Source organism: Sminthopsis crassicaudata, chromosome 1 (genome assembly GCF_048593235.1).
Source record: "Sminthopsis crassicaudata isolate SCR6 chromosome 1, ASM4859323v1, whole genome shotgun sequence".
NCBI lineage: Eukaryota > Metazoa > Chordata > Mammalia > Dasyuromorphia > Dasyuridae > Sminthopsis > Sminthopsis crassicaudata.
This window is the reverse complement of record NC_133617.1, coordinates 635,003,283-635,015,331: the sequence shown is the minus strand read 5'-3', so window position 1 is coordinate 635,015,331 and position 12,049 is coordinate 635,003,283.

Genomic DNA, 12,049 nt, shown 5'->3' with positions numbered 1-12,049 from the left:
CTGGTTACAATAGGAAAGTGGAAACATGAATTTAGGGTCACTCTTCTCTGTCTTGAAGGAATGCTTTTAAGGGACCCAACTACATCACATTGATAATAAATAGAAGCAGCAGACTCACAGACACCTGGGATTGAGATAAGGCCAATTGGTAAGGATGAAGCTAGGATAGAATGAGGTCAGCTTGTTCCCTCTCAGGGACAACACACAGATGTCATAGAGTTCTCAGGAGCTGGAGTTATGAGGGATAACAAGCTTCCTTGGCACAAAGTGATTGGCAGATGGTACTAGGATAACAATTCCCTTAGAGATAAAATGTTTTATGAGAGTATTGATCTAAAAGGTATCCCAGATGATATCTAACCTAACTCTTATTATTCACATGAGCTCTGAATTTTTCTTTAACCAACAATAATTGGGGGAAAGTTTAAGCTTTTCCATCTAACTTGAGACTAAACTTTTGAACTCATGAGCTTCTATACTCAGATACAGAGAAGAGGCTTAGGTTTCTTACATAAAATATAGAACATGCTTACAGAATAGAATCAATTACAGAATGAAATAAAATATAAAATGTTGGATTAGTAACTTGTTTTCACAAAGATATGGAATTAGATTTACATTAACAAGCTCTGATTCTTTTACATATTGCCCTATGACTTTGGGTAAATAACTTTATCTCTCTGGGCCTCAGTTTCCTTACCTGTAAAATGAAGGCTTAGATATATTTATTTCTATCATCCCTTCCAAATCCAAATAAGAGATCATATATGATCCTCAGATATGTAGTATGGAAAAAGAAGATAATGCTGAAGATAGACCCTTAGGGGTATCCATATTTAGGGACTGGAAGAAGGAAAGAGAGAGAAGAAGTAGAAGAGAGTAAAAAAAAGGGAAGTAAAAGCAGTTGAATTGATAGTTAGCTTAAGAGGAAAATACACAATGAACTGCAAAACAAAACTCCATTAAAGAAGTGATCAGGTCCATTTTCAGTAAAAGTTAAATTCTAATAGTGAATTCCCTTCAATTTCTGAAATATTTCAAAGCCAAACAATCTGTCCTGTAATGTAGTGAAAAGGACTCTGGCTCTCTTCCTAACTTCTCTAATTATATTTCTTTTTTAAAAATTAAGGATGTTGAATTTTTCTAGTTCAACATCCTATTACCGTGATTTTTATATCTTTGAACTTTAGATTTAATCTTTGTTTGTGGTCTAAAAAAGATGATGAGAACTATCATTTCCTCAAAAATCTATGGAGGCCCTGAATGGGCCAGTAATTTTTTTTTTGGGGGGGGGGATTTTATTATTTGTTAAATTTGCTCTTTATGGATAAAAGAGAAATATTAATTGTACCCATCTTTTAAGACCTAATATAAGTCTCACCTACTAAATGAAGTCTTCTCAGCCCACTTTAGATGTGGATTACAGGAATCTGTACCTCCTCTGAACATAGACTATTTAACCATATTCACTTGGCAATTAACCATGTACTTATGATATTTGACTTTCATAATGCTTATCTATTCACATAATAATAAGAGCTAGGGTCATTATTAGTTTTAAGGTTTGTAAAGCACTTTACAAATATTACCTTATTTTATCCTTACAACAACCCTGGGAACTAGGATGGTATTGTTACCCCCATTTACAAATGAGGAAGCTGAAGCATGTTTGGAGTCCCAGAGCTGGTATTTGAGACCAGATTTAAATTTAGGTCTTCCTGATTCTAGGTCTGCTATTCTAGCTCCTGTGCCATCTAGCTGATTTTATTTCTTTATGCCTTGTCTTTCTAATTGGATTGTAAACTCTTAGAATACTGGAATTCTTGTCTTTCATCTTCCACTATTCCTAAAATAGGCATCCATATTTAGATGGAGTTATGTTTTCACTGGTACAGATAACCCTTCTATCTTTGCAGACTACCACTCATTTTGTCCATATCCTCGAAAAAAACCAAACAAATCCCAAAACCAAAAAAACCTCATCTTCCTTTGTTTAAATCTGGCTTCAGACACTTAGTAGCTGTTTGATCCTAAGCAAGTCACTTAATTCTGTTTATTTCAGCTTGAAAAGAGAATGGCAAATCACTTCAGTATCTTTGCCATGAAAACCCCAAATGGGGTTATTAAGACAAACACAACTGAAAATGTACTGTAGTTGGAAGTACACAAAAGAGGGGGAGATCCCAGGAGAAGAGCAGAGGTAGATTTATTCTGAGGTGTTTTGCCAAAAGAATGTCTCTGACTGGGAACTCAGAGCAAAAAGACAGAGAATTATTTTTGTTACAAGTTCCTGGAGCAGAGAAGAGAAAGTCTTAGTGCGAAACCTATCTAAGCAGAGTCAAGATTAGGGCAGGACTGAACAAGAGTGATTGAACCACTCTGCTCATCCCACTACTTTTTTTTTTTCCTCATCATATATGTCTTTTATAAAATCTCTTAAGCAACTTTTTGCATGCAAGCCATCATACATTTCACCATACATGACTGTTCACCACAGTGCCTGGCATATATAGTAGGTGCTTAATAAATGTATTAATTGAATAATTTTGTTTGTTTAGTGATTTATATTTTGTTTTATTGAATTGTGGGTAAAGTGGATGTTGTTTAAAAGAAATCATGGTGTAATGGAAAGAACATTGGATCTTACATCAGAAATAGTTGGGTTCAAATCTCAGCTCTATTGCTTACTACTAAATTGCCATTCTAGGCAAATCATTTATACTCTCTAAGACTTATTTACTAATAGGTTTCTCTCTGCATTGGTGAAGGAAGATCTCATACTAACAACAAATCCTGGGCACATTGGTATAATTTTTCTGAGTTTCACTTTCCTCATCTATAAAATTGAAATGATAGTTTTTATACTACATAGCTCATAGGGCAATTGGAAGTGTTTTATAAATTTTACAGTACCAAATAAATTTGAGTTATAGGTGTGCTATAATCCTAAAATATTCCAATAAGGAAAATACTTAATAGAGAGATGATGCTGAATAAAATGAGGAGGCTAGTAAAGTGTCAAGATCATTCCTTTTGAATAGAAGCTTGAGTCTATTTCCATGAAAATAATACCAGGAACTTCCCACCTGAAATTGTGGTTTTAACATATAAATCAGTAATAAGATATGTATGTAGGCTATGTAAGAATGGATTGATATTTGATAGCTGCCCAGCGAATTAAGAAACTGTGAAGAGGACATGCTTGTGTATCTCAGGGTTTATGATAAGACTGAATCATTCAAACATATCTCATGTCATAAACTCCATTCTGCCTCTCCATCCCCCTGAACATCTCTTCCCAAAATAGAATTCCAAAGTGCCCAATTCAGATAAAGGAAATAAGATCTGATGTGAATACCAATCTTCTTCTCATACTCTTTGTAGTGAGATTAGGCTTGGAAAGGTAAACCAGTTTACTCTTCCTTCCTTCCTATTCACAAAACTTTTCTTCATTCAGTTTTTCTCTTCATTGAGTTCTCTGAACTCAATAGCAGTTCAATCAATTTGAATTACTTCTAACAAATGCTTACAGACTCCATTCCCAGTCTTCCTTTCCTACTTCTTTCTTGACTAAACCCCCAAAAGTGTCTACCAATTAGTGACGAAAACTATTGGCAAGACTTGGCAAACCATTAGCAAGATGCCCTTTTATGAAGTTGGTGGAAAAGTGGCAACTGTGTGCCTCACAGCCTCAGATACGCAGATACATAGCTCTATCTCTCCAGGGCCAGAGTATTCTAACCTGTAACAAGCGCCACTTCTAGTAGCCATTTTGGTAAATAATATATTCTTTTTTTTTTCTTTCTTTTTTTTTTTTTTTTTTTTTTTGCTGAGGCAATTGTGGTTAGGTGACTTTCCCAGGGTCACACAGCTAGGAAGTGTTAAGTATCTGAGGCCATATTTGAACTCAGGTCCTTCTGACTTCAGAGCTGGGGCTCTATCCACTATATCACCTAACTGCCCCAAATAATATATTCTTAAATAATATATTATTCTAAAATTTTTGGTACTTAAGAAAAAGATGTCAAACTCAAGAATGAACAAGATCTACTAGAGATGTTAAAGGTTTACAGAAGATGTCACTATATTAGTAGTTTTGGCCACTTTTCTTGCCTCTATCTTTCCCTACTTTGGGAGCTCTTTAGGATGACCCATAGGACCCATCAGAATATTTGATATATGATGTTCTATAATGAGAATTTTCCTGCAAATACAAATCAATTCAATGGAATATTACGGTATCACAAATTACAAATATGAAGACTACAAAGAAATATAAATACGTATACATATATTTTCACAAATTGTAAATAGTTTAGAATGCATGACTTTCTACAGAATTATATTCCTTTTTTGCCTATTAGATTGCATCTATAATACCTGGAACAAAGAAAGTGCTTGATAAATAATTTGTTGATTGATATTAATGGCTATTAAATTTATAAATAAAAATGTGTTTTAAATGCAAGAACCCTGGGGAATTTTCAAAGAGGGACAATGACACATTTATTTACTAATACTCTACTTTAAATTGTCCAAATGTATTTCCTTCTGTCAGAAAGGACCAGGATAGCATGAGCATACAGAACTTCTAGATGAGGACAGGAAAGGTTCTGAAAGCCATGGTGTCCGGCACTAAAGACTGCTTGACCTATTTGACTGCCCATGTCATTAATACCAACCTAGTTAGTTATTGTACCTTTATCTGCTTACATAGTGATATCAATGACTCATGTGTACCCTAATTATCTTGTTTGTAAGAAAGGAGAAAAGAAACTAAAGACAATATTAACAGCCCACTTTCTATAAAAACCTTCTATAAAATCCATTTCTTAAATTTCAACTTCACCTTTATTGGTATGGGTCATAGTGACTAACATCATGGCATAAAAAAATAAAACAAAAAGCCTTGGAGTTAGTAGAATTCTATCTCCAGCACTGACCAGGTATATTACCTTGTGAAATGTATTTGACTTCTCTTATCTTCATTTGGATCCATCAGATAGATCTGTAAAGCTAAGATGGCACAATCTTGCAGAGATGTAGAAAAACAGGTATGGTACCTGCCATTACACTGCATGTAACATTGGACTTTTTTTTTCTTGATATGTTGGTTTGTTTCACTGAATGTTTTCTCTTTTATTATTATTATTATTATTATTATTATTATTATTATTATTTTCCTTATTATGAGGAATATCTCTCTAGGAAAGGTAGAAGAAGAGATAGGTAATGTTTAAAAAAAGATTAACATTTTTTTAAGTATACACACAAGCAATATTCCACAGATGAAGCAACTTTTTCTGAATAGCTTGAGGAGTTATGAACCCCCTTTCCTAAGCCTGTCTCCATTGCACAACTGTGGTGCATTTGAGGTTTAGATTTCACCCAGTTCTAGTTAGAACTAATTGCTTAAACTCTCTGGGAAGTTTTCTGATGAGACAGTTAAAAATTCATTTTCCTCATCTTCAGTAGGTGCTGGAACTCTATATTCCCAGAAATCAGCCAGAGTCAGGATCACTAAACGTCTTTATTCTTGATCTTTTACCATCACCCTCCAAAGCCAGGTCAGGAGTGCAAGTGAGCTTGAGTTCCACCACCCAAGTTTTTCTTGCTCCTCCCACACAAGTCACTTCCCCCTCTTTATCCCACCAATCAAGTCAGCACAGAACAGCTGGGGAGGGTCAACCTTCAAACAAGTTAATAGGGAACCATCCAATTGGCAATTAGTCTCACGTGCTTCATTATCCAAGTGCATTGCTCAGTTCTAGCCCTTTACATCTCCCGCTTTCTTTTGTTTTAGACCACAGGTGGTCTCGCCATCCCTGACTTTTCAGGGAGGTGAGAACCCCAAAAAAGAGGTGATCACGTCCCCCCTGACTTCTCAAGAGAGGAGATGAAAGCACTAAAAAGGAGATAATCACACCCTCCCTGACATCTCAGGAGGGGAGATGAAAAGCACCAAAGGGAAGTGGGGATTTGCTAGCGGGTTTCTGGGTTGAAGGGCCTTATTAGAGAGAAGTATGCACAAACCCATCAGCATGGGAGTTATTACACAAGCACATAGCAATAACGCAGAGGCTATTAGTGGTGACTCTCCCCACAGTCAGTGCAGACTCGATGTGGTGTAACAAACAGGAATTGTACATGCAAGTAGTGATATAACAAACAATATAAATCAACATGGTATTGTAAGAGATTTCCAGAAGTCCTAGAAGGAGGATATGTAAACATCAGTCACATATACGCCTTCTTCAGCAACCAAGAGATAGTCCAAAACCAATCTATTGTCCATTGTTTCACGTCTTAGGGAATCCAATGATCCCCACAAGATTTTGAAGTCCCACATCAGTCTTTTTATATGTTAGGGAATCCCAACAGGTTTTGAAGTCCCGCAACAGTCTTATGATGCCTCAGAGAATCCAATGATTCCTGAGGATTTTCAAGTCCTACAATAGTCATATGATGCCTCAAAGAATCCAATGATTCCTGAAGACTTTCAAGTCCTACAATAGTCTTATGATGTCTCAGAGAATCCAATGATTCCTGAGGATTTTCAAGTCCAACAGTTTTTGATGTCCATAAGTCAAACGCCATAACTGCCAGGTTCTTTCAGTGGTGGGCACAGTCAGCAACGGAACCACCCCATGTTTCTTGGGTCTTCTCCTTCGTTTCAAGGGTCTGCTCTGTCTCTCTCCAATGGATAAGGCGAATACGGCTCATTGGCACCCATCTGATTCCTTCTCCATCTGTGGAGATACAAGCAAACCCTCTCCCCCAAGCAGTTAACCTATCTGGTCCCTTCCATTCACCACTTTCTGGGTCTCTCCACATCACCTGGCGATTATCTAAAGACAGTGGAGCTGCTCGCACTGGACACTACCCTTCCGGTGGGTTATAAAACCTGTCTGCCGGAGCCAGTGCATCTTTGTCAAAAATTAAAAAATTAATGGTATAGAGAACTAAATTTGGAAGTTCTCTTGGGTTACCCATGGCTCCCCCTTTCTTTTGTTTTTGGAGGAGTGTCTTAATATCTCTGTTTCTTCTCTCTACTATTGTCTGCCCTTGAGGATTAAAGGGTATGCCCGTGGTATGTAAAATCTTATACTGTGCACAAAAGTGTGTAAAATGTTTAGACGTATATGCAGGTCCATTGTCTGTTTTTATTGCTTGTGGCACACCCATAATTGCAAATGCTTGTATAAGGAATTCAGTGACCACTTGGGCTGTCTCTTTTGCTGCTGGCATTGCAAATGTGAATCCTGAAAAGGTGTCTACCACAACATGGATAAAAGATAGACGACCAAAAGATTTATAATGGGTCACATCCATTTGCCAAATTTCATTAGGTCTCAAACCATGAGGGTTCTTCCCTGGAGAGCTATAAAAGGTATTTGTGCCCACTGTGGCACAGCGTCTTATGATCTCCTCTAAAGGAGCATCCCTATGTAGTCCTAGTATAATCCTTCTACAAACCTCATTGGCATTGTCTCTAGCAAGTTGCCTTACCAAAGTGTCTGTTACTTCATTTTCACCATTAGCCTGTGTGACAGCTGTCTGCAAACATGCCACAAAATCAGCAAAAGGTTCATTTGGTCCCTGTACAATTTTTGTGTAGGTCTCACCCTTGTAGTTTTTACTGGGGAGAGAAGCCCATGCTTTGATAGTAGCAGCAGCAATTTGCTCAAATGCTGTTGTGGAGTAATTAATTTATACTGAAGCGTCTGCATAAGAACCTACACCTGTTAGTAGGTCATAGGTGATTGAAGTATTAACTCCACTTTGACTACTTCGTTGGGCTTGAATCCTACAGAGCTCACTAAATTCAGAAAACCACAACAAATTTTGTACAGGTTCTAAGCACACCTTTGCAATGACTTTCCAGTCATTAGGGGTTAAGGTTTCATAAGCCAAATTGTGTATTAACATAATTTGATGTAGCCCCAAAGACAGTGCAGGATTTTTTCAGGTTTTAAGGACATCTATATTAAAAGGAGCATATCTTCTACTCTCTTGACCTGCAGAATTATACTGTTGAATCACGGGAAAAATTTGAAGTTTGAAATCATTATCTACTTTTCCATTTCGGATCGATTCAATAAGCCCTCTTTCTAATCTAGTTATAGGGGTTGGTAATTGCTGGGGGGAGGTGCTGATGATGTCACCGCCCCTCCCACTACTCCTCTTCCCTCCGTCCCTGAAGATGGAGTTGATGTGGGCTGATCAATAATCTGCTCTCTAGGTGGGGTGGAAATTTCTTCAGGACAATCAGAGTCAACACACCCTGATTCCTCATTCAAATCCCCTTGCCCTGTGGCAATGTCTTGAGTTTGCTTATCTTCTATCTTTTGTTCCTCACACTTCCTTCTCTGTTCAGTTTTATAACTTTTCTTTCTCCTAAAACCTGCTCGATAGCTTAAGTCTAATTGAATCACGTTGTATAGATAAAATACCTCGGGGGAAATTGAACAAACACCATTTTTTAAGTAAAATTCTTTCATTTCAAGTCCCACTAGCTTCCAGTTATCTATACTTAGTTTTTCTTCCTTTAAGAACTAAGGGGACGTGCGATTCAATGAGGCTAAGAGATTATCCATTTGTGGACTGGTAACAAGTAAACTTTTCTCATCAATTATCTTAATTATATCCTCTAAAGCATTTCTAGATGAGGCAGGGGCTGGGGTTGGAGCAGGGTTGGCTGAGGCCGAGGATGTATCTAACATCTGCCCCATCTCAGCTATTAGAGATTGCTGGTTTAGTCCTTAATAAGGTAAGTTCCTTATTTCTATTAGAATACTCACCTAATCTCGTGGTCACCGGAGGACTTCAGTAAAAGTAGGGTGCCAGCCCCACGCTGGAACTTTATCTTCCCAGAAATCAGCCAGAGTCAGGATCACTAAACGTCTTTATTCTTGATCTTTTACCATCACCCTCCAAAGCCAGGTCAGGAGTGCAAGTGAATGTGAGTTCCACGACCCAAGTTTCTCCTACTCCTCCCACACAAGTCACTTCCCCCTCTTTGTCCCACCAATCAAGTCAGCACAGAACAGCTGGGGAGGGTCAACCTTCAAACAAGTTAATAGGGAACTGTCCAATTGGCAATTAGTCTCACGTGCTTCATTATCCAAGTGCATTGCTCAGTTCTAGCCTTTTACAAGTAGGCCATCCTGGTTAACTTTAGAGATCCTCCTTTTTGCTTCTGGTCCTTATTCTTTGACCCCATCACTAGCAACATGAAGACTATTAAGGCAGACTCTTTGTTCCAAAATCCTATGTAAACTCAAGCCACTAGTGACCCTGGCCCTTTTACCTTAAGAGATATTCCATTGCTCCTCTGCATCACCACCAAACTTTCTGCTCATTCCTAACTGATTTGCTATCTATCTATCCATACTCTCCTATACTGTGCTTAACTATATATGTATATGTAAATCATTCTAACTAATGTTGCTGTAAGTCACTCAAATTAATTCTGTCCTAAATTTGCATGCTAGTGCCCTTTGCTCCTATAATTTTGAGACTATTCTTTTAGAATTGCCTTCAGATTCTTTGATTTTCAATCCTCAAAAGAAGACAATTTTTCATTCTTTGATGGTAGACATGATTCTGAGAAAGAGTCAAAAGCCCTTTAAAGTTACATCTCATAATAAAGTGGGTGATTCTTGCTCATAATAATGATTTGAATTAAAAAAACAAAAAACAAAAGTGACCACAATTAATAATGATTATTTCTTTGTCTTGTTCAATAACTCTTTAATAAACTCTGAAGGCAAGTCTCTGGAGTTCCAAAACTATTTAGAGCAATGACCAATGAGGACTGGAATATTTGCATAGCCTTTCAAAGTAGCTATATTGAAAAAATTCACTAAAATGAATATGTTTTGGTGCATTTAGTTCTGAATGTTTTTGTTTTTTGTTTCATTACATTATAGTCATGTAAGATGCTGATGTTCAACTTGAGAGACAGTGTGCTGTGGCAAAATGTGTTCTGGATTTTCAGTCAAAGGACCCAGTTTCAAATCCCAGCTATTATCTTAGTTCTAGGATCCTCTTTTATGAAGATATGAAGATCAAATAGGTACACAACTATATAGTTATTGAATTACATTTTCACATGTAAATTATATGGGTACAGTATTTTCTGCATTGTAAAGTTCCTTACAGTCTGTATAGTCCACATCTTTTAAAAGTCCCTTACATTCAGACCTGGTGTAGCATGCTTATTGTTCTTGCTAATGGGTAGGCTGAGATTGGTGGATTGCTTGAGTTCAGGAGTTCTGAATTACAGTAGGATTAAAGTCAATTAGGTATCCTCATTAAATGATATGATTAGTCCCTAGGAACAGAGGGCCACTAGGCTTCGAGGCAAATTGGCTCAGGGTGGAAATGGAGTAGGTGAAAGTTTTGATGTTGATTAGCAGTGGAGTCAGAATCATGTGTGGTCTCTGTTCTTTTAGCCTACATAAAACTGGGAGACCCAGAATCCAAAAAGGAAAAAAAGAAAAGAAAAGAAAAGAAAAAGCCCTTATGTTTAAAATAAATCTATTGAGCTTAGTATTAGAACAAAAAAAATTTTGAATAAATTTTTCCAATATGGTTTATCACATCACTTACTGTATTCTGAGTGTGTAAAAGACCAGAAAATAAACACTTTGATACATGCCAAGGAATAAAATAATTTTTAATAAATATTTTTATATTATTGCCCAAAACACACAGAATTTACCATGATTTGTTAGGCGTCTATATGTAACATATAATTATTAAAGTGCTTCTAAAATATTATTAAAAGCTTCTTAACCAAGAAAAAGTGTTTTTAGTACATGGGAGTGGGTGAGGAGAAGAGGTAGATCTAGAGGTCAAGTCAGCAGATGCTGGAATGAAAAAGATGCTTGAAAAGTGGACCCACTTTATTCAGAAAAAAAAAAATCCATGACACCTTTTGCAAATTGTTGCATAGACAGAAATACAGTGGTGGGGACAAAGGTAAAAAAGATGAGAGAATTATTTCAGTAAGTACTACTTCATTATTAATTTTTAATTTTAAATATTAATTCTAAGTTCTTAATTTGAGGGAACAGTAAGGTAAATTGGGGTCATAACTGCATTATAAGAAGAATTTCCTATTTGACCTTAGTGAGTGAAATAGTGTCTCTATCCTTACTTATATGACTTAAGCAGGTTGCCCTTGTCTTGCTGTTGACAAACACTTATGAAGCACTTATTATGTGGCAAGTATTGTGCTAAGATTTAGAAATGCAAAGACAAACAAAAAAATGATACCAAGGAATACATATTCTCATGGGGGAGATAACATATGAATAACTAGATTTATGCATATACATAGACATAGTCATACATGCATGATATACACAGAATAGATGGAAGATAATCTCAGAAGGAAAGGCACTAGCAATTAGGGGCAGGGAGAATAACGGGAAAGGCCTCCTGAAGAAGGTGGCAGTTGAGCTGAGTTTTGAAGAAAGTCAAAGAAATTAAGAAGTAGAGGAAAGGTGGAAGATCATTCCAGTTATGAGGGATAGTCATTTCAAAGGCACAGAATGGAAAGAGAGAGTGTTGTAAAATGAACTAGATCAGTATATCTTGATTTATAGAATACAAAGGGGAATAAACTAAATAGACTAAAATGTTAGGAAGAGATCACATCATGGAGAGCTTTGAAAAACCCAAAGAGGGTTTCATATTTGATCTTGGAAATAATAGGGAATCTCTGGAGTTTATTGAGTAGCAGAGTAATGTGAGAAGACTTATAATTGTCCCTTTGGCAACCAAGTGGAGTATGAATTAGAGCAGCGAAAGACATGAGACAGGACAACCAATTAAAAAGCTATTGTAATAGTAAGAAGTAAGAAAGGCTTGAATGAGGTAATGGCTGTATGAGTAAAGGGAAAGAAACATATTTGAGAGACATTGTGAATGTAGAAACAAGATTTAACAGAATGGATATAGGAATGAGTATTCAAGAATGACAACAAGGTTGTGAGTCTGAATATCTAGGAGGATGGTAACTCTGTTTATGTGTCATAAG